We start from the raw sequence: 9362 nt of genomic DNA, 5'->3' as shown, positions 1-9362 counted from the left end.
CTAGAAAGTCTGAGAAAACTCCTTCCAGTTGTTTCTGAAACATATGGGCATTAAATTCCTCTGTTTAAAAAAAAAACAAAACAAAAAACCACACCAAAACCCACCCCCACACTCAATCACCCACCAAACCCACCCTTTTTTAAACTATGCTGGATACAACAGCAGCATCATAAACAACTGAAATATGTTGCATGCCCTGCAGTTAGTAGTTTAATTTTATTATTAAGACCAATATTGAGGTTTTGGCATGTTTGCTGTGCTGGGTCTCACTTCTAGAATATACATCTCAGAATCTATAACTTAGGGATAAAAAAAATTCTCAAAAGAGTATATTACTGCGGTAATCAAATGTTGCTGCAGGAGCAAAGCGAGAAGCAAGTAGGTTGGGTCTGCAGCTGCTGGGCTAAGGGAAATTCCACCTTCCCTTATTCTATTATACCACATTATATTATCCTTATATAATATTCTTCTTATATTCTGTGATTCTATTAGACCACATTGCACTGAGGAGCCAGGAGACGAGAGGAGCTGCCTTCTTTCGTCCCAACGTGTGAGGAGATGCAGCAGAGGACACTGAAAAATCTCTCGCAGGAAAAAAGAAGGTTACTTTTGCATACGGCAGCAGGAAGCAGACTTTCACAGAGGGCAGAGATGTGGAGGAGGACCAGAGCTTCCCTGGAACACACCGAGAGATTCCCCAGCAAGGTTACACGTACAGGGTCAGGTCAAAGCTCCATCTGACCGGTTGGTTTTCCCCCACGGCAGCTGGGATGCCTGGAGAAAGAAATTTTATTTCCCCAGCGTATCCTCCTGGCTCTAAACTTCCTCACTCAGAGACTGTATCTGCTCCTCAGATAAAATCCTCAGTGGATTTGTAATTTTTTTTTTCCTGCCGTTGATTTGTGTAATCACGGTTCGAATCACTTGGCCTTCAAAACATCCTGTGGCAAGGCATGCCATCGTTTAATTACGGTTTTATGGAAAAAGGGGTTCTTTGTTTGTTTTAAACTCGTCAGCTGATTATTTCATTATGTACTTACAGCCCTCGTGTCATGAGAAATACTGAATGTGCCTTCAGTAGTCACCTTTTCCATACCTCCTCCCGTTCTGTAAACTGCTGCCGTCTGCCTTTCCCACCCTCGCATCGTATCTTCCAAGTTTAGGAATTGCACGTCAGCGCTGCCTACATCTTCACGTAAACTTCCACACGCGGCGAGAGGACCAAAAACCACACAGAGCAAGCAAAATGAACAAAGTACAGAGCTAGGGGTGTGATGATGATCTCTCTTTTGTTTTCCTAGCAATTTTCCTGATTTGGGGTTTTGCTTTATTTTTTTTTAATTATTACTGCCAACTACTCCACCATGAAACACTAATGCTTTACTCCCAACTCAATCTTGGTGAGGGAGTTAGAATTTGAATTGTTTGTTTTCGGGTCTGTTTAGGGTTTTGGGTTTGGTTTGTTGGGTTTTTTTAAAGAAGCTCTAGTACTCTAACTCAAGTCAGACTGAGACCTAATTTTTGGGAACTTCCAAAAACGATAGACATATGGCGTGGCTCCTTTGTGTAAAGGCTGCGTGAAGCACTCCTCTGCAGTGTGCCCATACATTTACTAATTCTATTGTTTATTTTAATTGCCTAATAGTTTTCCCCTGTGGAAAGCCATCCTTAAGCTTCTCAGAAGCCCTCAAGAACTGGCATCCATCTACTATTCCTTTGGCACTCAGGCTAATTTAATCCATATATTGCATATAAATTCATATTGGAACTCCTTCAGAACACCTGGGTTAAGCCATTTGGCCTTGACTACTCATTTTTATGGATTTGTTCCCAAAACTCTTAGTGACATCACCGTTGGAAAGCATCACAAGATGGAAAAGCTCGAGTCGGTCAGAGCGAGGCAGACGATGCGCAGAGAGGGCTCAGAGCCATCGGGACGTGCGATGCAACTGAAAGACAGTTTTAACCCCCAAAGCGTAAATGCCAAATTTTGAAAGAGTCAAAGACCTTTCCCTTCACCCATGCAAATATTAACGCCGACACCATTTATAATTCACCAGAGGAAATTTCCAAGCTGGCTGGCAAAGCCTTTTGCGAGCCCCACGCGCTATAAAAGTTGGAAGACTAAACATTACATTGAGCTGTGAGCAACAGCCTGTAGGGTTGCGCTGCTTGTGGCTGGAAAAGTACAGAACATCAACACTGGATACAAAGGTAAGCAAACAAAAGCTGGTTTGTCCTGGGTTTGTTTGGGTTTTTTGTCCCCTATTTGTTTGTTTTTAAAAGGTTGGTAAGCTTAAACTGTGTGTCACCTGCGACAATGCAGCAAAGCCATAGGGTTGCGCTGCTTGTGGCTGGAAAAGTACAGAACATCAACACTGGATACAAAGGTAAGCAAACAAAAGCTGGTTTGTCCTGGGTTTGTTTGGGTTTTTTTCCCCATTTGTTTGTTTTTAAAAGGTTGGTAAGCTTAAACTGTGTGTCACCTGCAACAGTGCAAAGCCAAAGACCACACATTTTCAGGTCTAAATTGACCGTGTAGTATAAACATCCTGCAGTATGAAAGCAAAGTTTCTCGAGGTTATATAACACAGGTTATTTCAGAGAGAAGAAAAAAAAACACCAAACCCTCCAGGTCAGCCTTGTTGCTGCTGTTTAACTTATGTTTTGGTCACTCCTCAGTTTGCATCTCTTTGCTGGGCAGGCAGGGCCCTCAGCTCTGTTTTGGGGTGAGAACAAGAAAAAAAAAGCCACCAAAAAACCCAACCCCACCTAATGATGACAGTCTAGCTAATGGATAATAGTTAAGCATCTAGAAACATCAGTAGGGTCCACACAACGAAACCAAACCACGCAAACCAACCCCAAAACTATCTCCACATGCAGAAAACTCTGTAATTCCACTAGATCTTAAGGTCTCGGTGCCTAACAAAATAACTTTTCTGTAAGGTGAAATGACATTTGTTTGCCCACAGGGGAGGCTGGGGAAAGGGAGGATTTTTGCACGCTCCGACTTATTTTGTCAGGTCGAATTTGATCTTACCCACATCATCAATTCAGACACTGAACACCAAGAGCTCAAAGGAAAAGGGGACTAGACAATTCATGAGAGGGAAAAAAAATAAAAATCTTCTAACATGAATATCACTGAATATCCCCACCCTACCAGGCACGTACATATGCTGCAGGTATTTACCATCCTCAGCCTGATGCAGATTCTTCTAAAGTGCTCCTGCTTCAAGAGCGCCATCTCCTTCCCTACTTCATACACTCTCATCCTCTTCCTTAGTGGGCTTCTAAAATCTAGAGCCCCAGATAAATTGCTTCCCGTAAGGGCTCACAAAAAGCTAAAGCTACAGCAACCCAACGCTAACCAACACGCCACCCCCAAAGAGAATCCATCTCCTCCATCCGAAGGGCTGTAAAAGACAACAACCAGGGAGCACGGCGTGCAGCAAACCAACCAGACTTTCTTCCAAATGATTGTGTGCTTAATTCCTGCTTAACTCCTGTTGAATTCTTTCTAGGTTAGGCATTTGGATCCCTACAATCCAGTCTCGGCTGACTGAAGCGATCTGTAGGTTTTCTTTAGACATTTAATCATGAGTCAATAATACAATAAAGAGAGAAAAACGTATTTGCAGAGACAGGGCAATTGTAAAAGGCAGCGGGAATTAGCAGTGCTAAAAGCATCGTCCATGCCAGTGAAACACAGGAGAAGTATCTGTGCGCATATTAACACGCTCCTCTTTTCCACCACAGCCACCCCGTCCCACAAGAACAGGGAGACTTGGTCTTTGGCAGATGCAGGTAACGATCAGCCAAAGAGAATTCTTCAGCACTGCTGCACACGAGCAGAGCAATTTCACAAACTCTGGCTTTGGGGCAACTTCAGTGGTATTAAACCAGCGCACCATGGACCTAGAGCACAAGCCTGAAGTTGTTACGCAGCGCAGACAGCTCACACATCCTGCTTTTACACCCACAGAACAGCTGCTGGAGTTTATCCACAGCCTGGAGAAGTCACAGCAACCTAAATTCAGCCCCTTGGCTCACCTGGGAGCCCTCCCAGCAGAGCACGCAGATGTCCCGCAGCGTGCCACGACTTACGGTGGTGCCAGGACACACCGAGCGCTTGGCAAGCGGACCCAGACAACAGGAAAGTTGTGACAGATGGCAGATTTTAGCAGTGCTTCTTGCTAGGGTAGTCTGAGCAAGCCAAGACCTTCTAAAAATAAACCTGGCCAGCAATTTCAGAAACTCGGTGGAGGCAGAGCTTCTAAAATCCTGTCCTTAAGCAGATCTGAAGGTTTTGACTCGGGTGATTTCACAGCAAAGACAGGTATCTAGGTCCATATTTACTCGCACACATGATACAGACCATCCTCCTTCTTCACTTTTAAAGAATTATTCCAGCCACATTGAAGAAGATAAGCTTCAGCCACTGCGTATACAGACTTGCATGTCTCGGAACTGACCTGTACCTGAAGGTGGCACATCACAAGGAACCACGTATTCCTTTTTGGAAACAAGTGACTAAAAAGGAACTTCACAGTTTACACCATCTTCTTTAGACAGACAAGCTAAAAATCAGTTCTTAACTCGGGCAGTACTTTTCCCGCCCCTAAAGCTCTTTATCTGGAAAACCTGTATCTACCAGCAGGCTAACTCCAGCAGCACCATGGGCTACCTGCTTTCACTGCAAGTGTGACTGGCTGCTTTTTTCCTTATTCCTCACATGGGTTTTTTGTTGCATCTGCATTTCTGTACACCTGCAAAAGGTCAAGCTGTTTGAAGGTTGCAGTGTGCCGATATAACCCTTCATTTGCAAAGCCTGCAGCAGCTTGCAAGTCTCTGGCTCCTGGCTACATCCTTCTAGTGGAAATACAATTTTACTGCCTCGCACGTGCTGAGCCTTCAGCCTTTTTGGGAGCCTCTCAGAAGGTCATTTTGTGTTTCCACCCATATCAGCTCAAGAATGGAAGCCACCGAGCTCTCCTCATCTCAGCAACACAACGTGAAGAATAAACATTTCCTTTCACTTTTATTGAATAGAAGAATGCAAACTGTGCTAGCAGAGAATAATCCCTTTAAAGTCTAAGTGTAATACCATAATGTGATTATCCAAGAAATTTTAGCAGCTTACACAACATCTCAGGCCATTATTATAAATATTTTAATAAGCTTTGTCTGTGCAAGTAGGTTTTTTTCCTCCTAGATAAGGTATGTGTGTAAAGCTTAGGAAGATAAAAACAGCTATTAGTTGATAGACCAGAAGAGCTATCTAGCACAGCATCTCCCAGAACACCCTACAGTGGATGAATACAGAAGAGAATAAAAGCAAGGAAAGTGCAGAACAATATTTTCCCAGTCCCTCAGCATTCTCTTATTTGTTGCTCAGCACCTTTCTCAGCCAGAGTCTACAGTGATCAGTTTAATGACTTCAAACCTGGTGGAAAAATAAAAAAAAAAAAAAAAAAAGAAGGGAATGTGACCCTAGGAAAGTGGGATTTTGAGCTTCGATTATGGTTCCAAAAACCTGAAAACGAGGAAAACTACAAATACAAGCCAGGAGGAGCACCAGGACCTGCAAATCAGGGAACGCACCGATGCAAGCGCAGAGCCACCAAGGGCAGTCGCAGCCTACTCCTTTTACCTCCACGTGCTGCTCCAGTGCTATGGCAACACGAGCAACAAATAAGCAGCAAGACAAGATGAACTTAGAGCAGAATTTGCCATTTTCATAACTTCTGATGAAAACTAGCTTTGGGGAATTTTTAGCGAGTTTCCACATTTCCTTGAGCCTCTTCTGCCAGCGATTCAATAGACCCTGAGACTTGGTCTCTGCCTACGCGTTTCTTCTCGTGGGCAGATCCCCAGGTGATAATTATGCTTTGGCAGTTTTTTCCCAGGGAACTTTTCATACATCTTTTCTGAAAACCAGTGCCCTGAGGCCAATCCACCAAAGATGACTGTTGTCCACAATTCCTCCTTCCAGAAAATAAAGCTGTGTGTCCTTTCTACCCTCAGTTTGTCATGCCTGGGTGTCTCTGCTCATTGTTCTCAGGAAGACTTTTGCTTCCAACCCTTCCCAAAGGTAACACGTGCTAGAGGCTCAAGAGGCTTGTGCTTTGCCACAGAACTACCATGCCCACAGATAACGATGTTCCATGTGAAACATCAGAAAAAAGCAACATACTTAAGCGTCACCTCAGTTCTTGGATCACCCTTCAGCTCAAAAAAGGCTTAAAGCTCAACAGCAGGACCTTCTCATGCTGAAACATCAGGCTCTCAAGAAAATACATCCCATGTGCACGCATCCTCTCTGAGCTGGGGATACACACCACAGCACCATCCACCCACCTGCTGGCCCATAGGTCGCTTTGCAGACCCTTGGGACAAAGGACTCAACATTTGGATGTGGTGAGTCACGTCATAGCCTTCAAACCATGTGTTTCCACCACAGAGAACACATCGCCGTGCAAAACACTAGGAATTTCCCAGCTGCCCCCAATTCCAGTTCTGTGATCTCCCAGGCTTAACCTACCCTAAACAAGCTACCAGGGTGACCCCTTCCACCCCCTCTTAGCAGCCCATGAGGTGGAAGGCACATTTTTCTGATGCACCACAAGCATCTACAAGCAAACAACCCCAAAGCTGGGCAGAACCAGGAATCTGCAAAGCTCCCACAGAGATGGGTTATCACCTGCTGAGACACCACAATACTTCTCACCACACTTTTAAATTCCTCCACCAGAAGAGCTTGGCTGCTTTCTTACCACAACAGGACATTGCAGACAACATAAGCTTAAAAGATAAAACAATGCAAACATAAGGTACACAAAACAACCCAACTCATACCTTCCAGCCACAACAGCAGTGCTCCCACCTCCTGAGAGCAAACAGGAGAACTCTAGGAGGAGATCTTAAAGCCCAGAGGGCACTAATAGGCCTTGATTGCCCTGACAGGCCTCTCCTGGGACCTCCCCTCCACCTGCACCCATGGCCCAGGAGCTCCCCTGCACCGCAGGCTGGGGGCACCAGTCCCTGAGCAGCCCCAGGGACAGGCTCCCACAGGTGACCGGGGTCATTCTGAGCTCTACCCCGCACTGGGGCTGTGTCACCTGCCAAGGGGCTCTTTGGTTAAGCTGGACTCTACTTCTGCTGGCTCCGTTTCAACTGTCTGGTTTCTCTAGTGGTCCGACTTGACTTTGATGAAAGCCTGAGATGCTCCAAAGTTTCAACCCAAGACGTCCAAACCGAGAAGACCTCTTTTTGTCCTGATGGCTACAGCTTCATCAAGCTAGGAGGGCTCAGCACCTGGATGGCAGACCTCAAAACGAAGCAGCATGTTGAAAAATGAGAGCAGATTTCCTAATTACTTCTCTCACACTCCTGCTGTTGTGTTACACCCCACCGCCAGCTCACAGCCGTGGGCTCCCCCTCCTCACAGGTGCTAACACCTTGAGATGTTGCTGAAGCACTGTTAGTGAGCCCCGTCAGCCGGCTAGAAACACCTGCAGAGGTGCCTTCAAGCCCAGTACTTCCATCCTACCTGAGTTTGAAAGGAATTTTATTTTTCCCAGTAAAAGCAGAAGGAAATGAGCAAAATGGCAGAGACAGATGCGAGCAATCTCTCTTTCCCAAACTGGTCCAAAATCTGTGCTTCACAGTTGTTTTATATAATCTTTCCCCTGACACTCTGTCCACTGCACCTTCCCCTGTACTGGCAGCTACGAAGAAAAAGACGGGACATATTCTCATCAAAACTCTTATGCCTGTTTCCAGTTAAGGGGGCAGTAAAATAACATGTCATTTATAAAGCCAGATGGGAAAGAAACAAAGAATGATTTAAAGGCAGGCTGGCTTCTTCTCAGAATCATAAATGCCAGCCTGGCCCCACCTTTTCATCTGTACATGGTTCACCCTGAGAAGAAAAGGGGTCAAACGTCTCTTTTTGTCTCATGAGCTGAGTATTTCCCTCCCGCTTGCACTGAAGAAGTTTGTAGTAGCCAGCAGCACCTTTAACAAGCACGTTGGAGTGGTGCAATTTTACCTGAGTCACCTGAGCAGGAACTGAAATCCAGTATATTCTTGCCTCTAGGTATTTGTTAACTGCTGGGCTAAGGAGGATTTGTCAATTTTTTTTCCCCCTCTGGCTCAGGAAATACATATTTTATACTGTGGGGACACAGGTCCAATGGGAGAAACAGCAGCCCTATTGCCCTTTCTTCTTAAGATACTCAAAAGTGCTGGTAATTCGGTGGGACTGGGTTATCTAGCCTCACCCAGCACACGCCAGACCTGGCCAAGGGATTCCTGGTCTCTGGGCAAACGCATTTACCTCTGAGTTAAGTAAAAGAGAAAAATGGCTGCAAAGAAATATCCACCCCAGGAAAAAAAATAAAATCCCAGGAGTAACTAGTTGGAGAATTTGACCTGAATTCATATATAGTTCTGGGATGACCTAAATATCGTTCTCCCAACCAACTTACTATTCACCAGAATTTTTTATTCTGATTCTGCGGGCCAGTTGGCTCATTTGGGGCTTGATAAGCGTCAAATAATAATAAACTTAAGAAGGTGAGGTCTTTTTTTGTATACAGCTCGGATGGAAAAGAACTCACAACAGCTTCCTTAGCCCACACTTGGCAAGCTGGAGCGGTCATCGTCACGAAATTATCACTGTGAGGAAGACAGCGGACAAAATGAGTGAAGTCATCCTCAGGAACGACATTTTCCCCCATTAAAGGTCAGGAAACGCCTGACGGAATTGCCCTTTTCATGAGTCGCTGGGAATTTTAGAACTCCCGAGAAAAGAGGGCCACAGGGTACCGCCACCCTCAGAGGCAACGCGGTGCGAAAGGGCACCTAATTAGAGGTTTCACAAATACCGACCGAGCTCAGCCCGTGGGGAGGAACCGCGACTGAGACCTTGTCCCTCCTCCATCTCCGCGTGTCCACCACGCCAGGGAGGGGGCAGCCACCAAAATTCTTCGGAAAGGCGCTCTGTAAAGGACAAACAGGCGACAGAGTTAGGGTATTAAAGGTGCAGCGAAGATGAAATACTCATTAGATAAACTCGCCGTGTCTTTCAGCGGGGTTTTCAGAGCTGGGAGGCAAATGCTGTCAGTTAATAGGGCTTGACAAGCCCAGCAACTAAAGACGGTACTCAGAGCGGGGACGAGTAATTAAGCGATAAAGCGTAGCGCCGGGGCTGCTGGGGAGTAATAAAGTGCCTCGGGGGGATGAAAAAGCATAAAGCTGTGAGCAACGGCAACCGAGAGGTGTGATTATGGAGAAAATCATGGGGTTTGCTGTTCTTCGGGCGGCTGGTGGGGCCGGGGAGGGCCTTTCCCCAC

The sequence above is a fragment of the Apaloderma vittatum genome, unplaced genomic scaffold, assembly GCF_000703405.1.
Source record: "Apaloderma vittatum isolate BGI_N311 unplaced genomic scaffold, ASM70340v1 scaffold5037, whole genome shotgun sequence".
Classification (NCBI taxonomy): Eukaryota; Metazoa; Chordata; class Aves; order Trogoniformes; family Trogonidae; genus Apaloderma; species Apaloderma vittatum.
Note: the sequence above shows the minus strand (reverse complement) of the source record.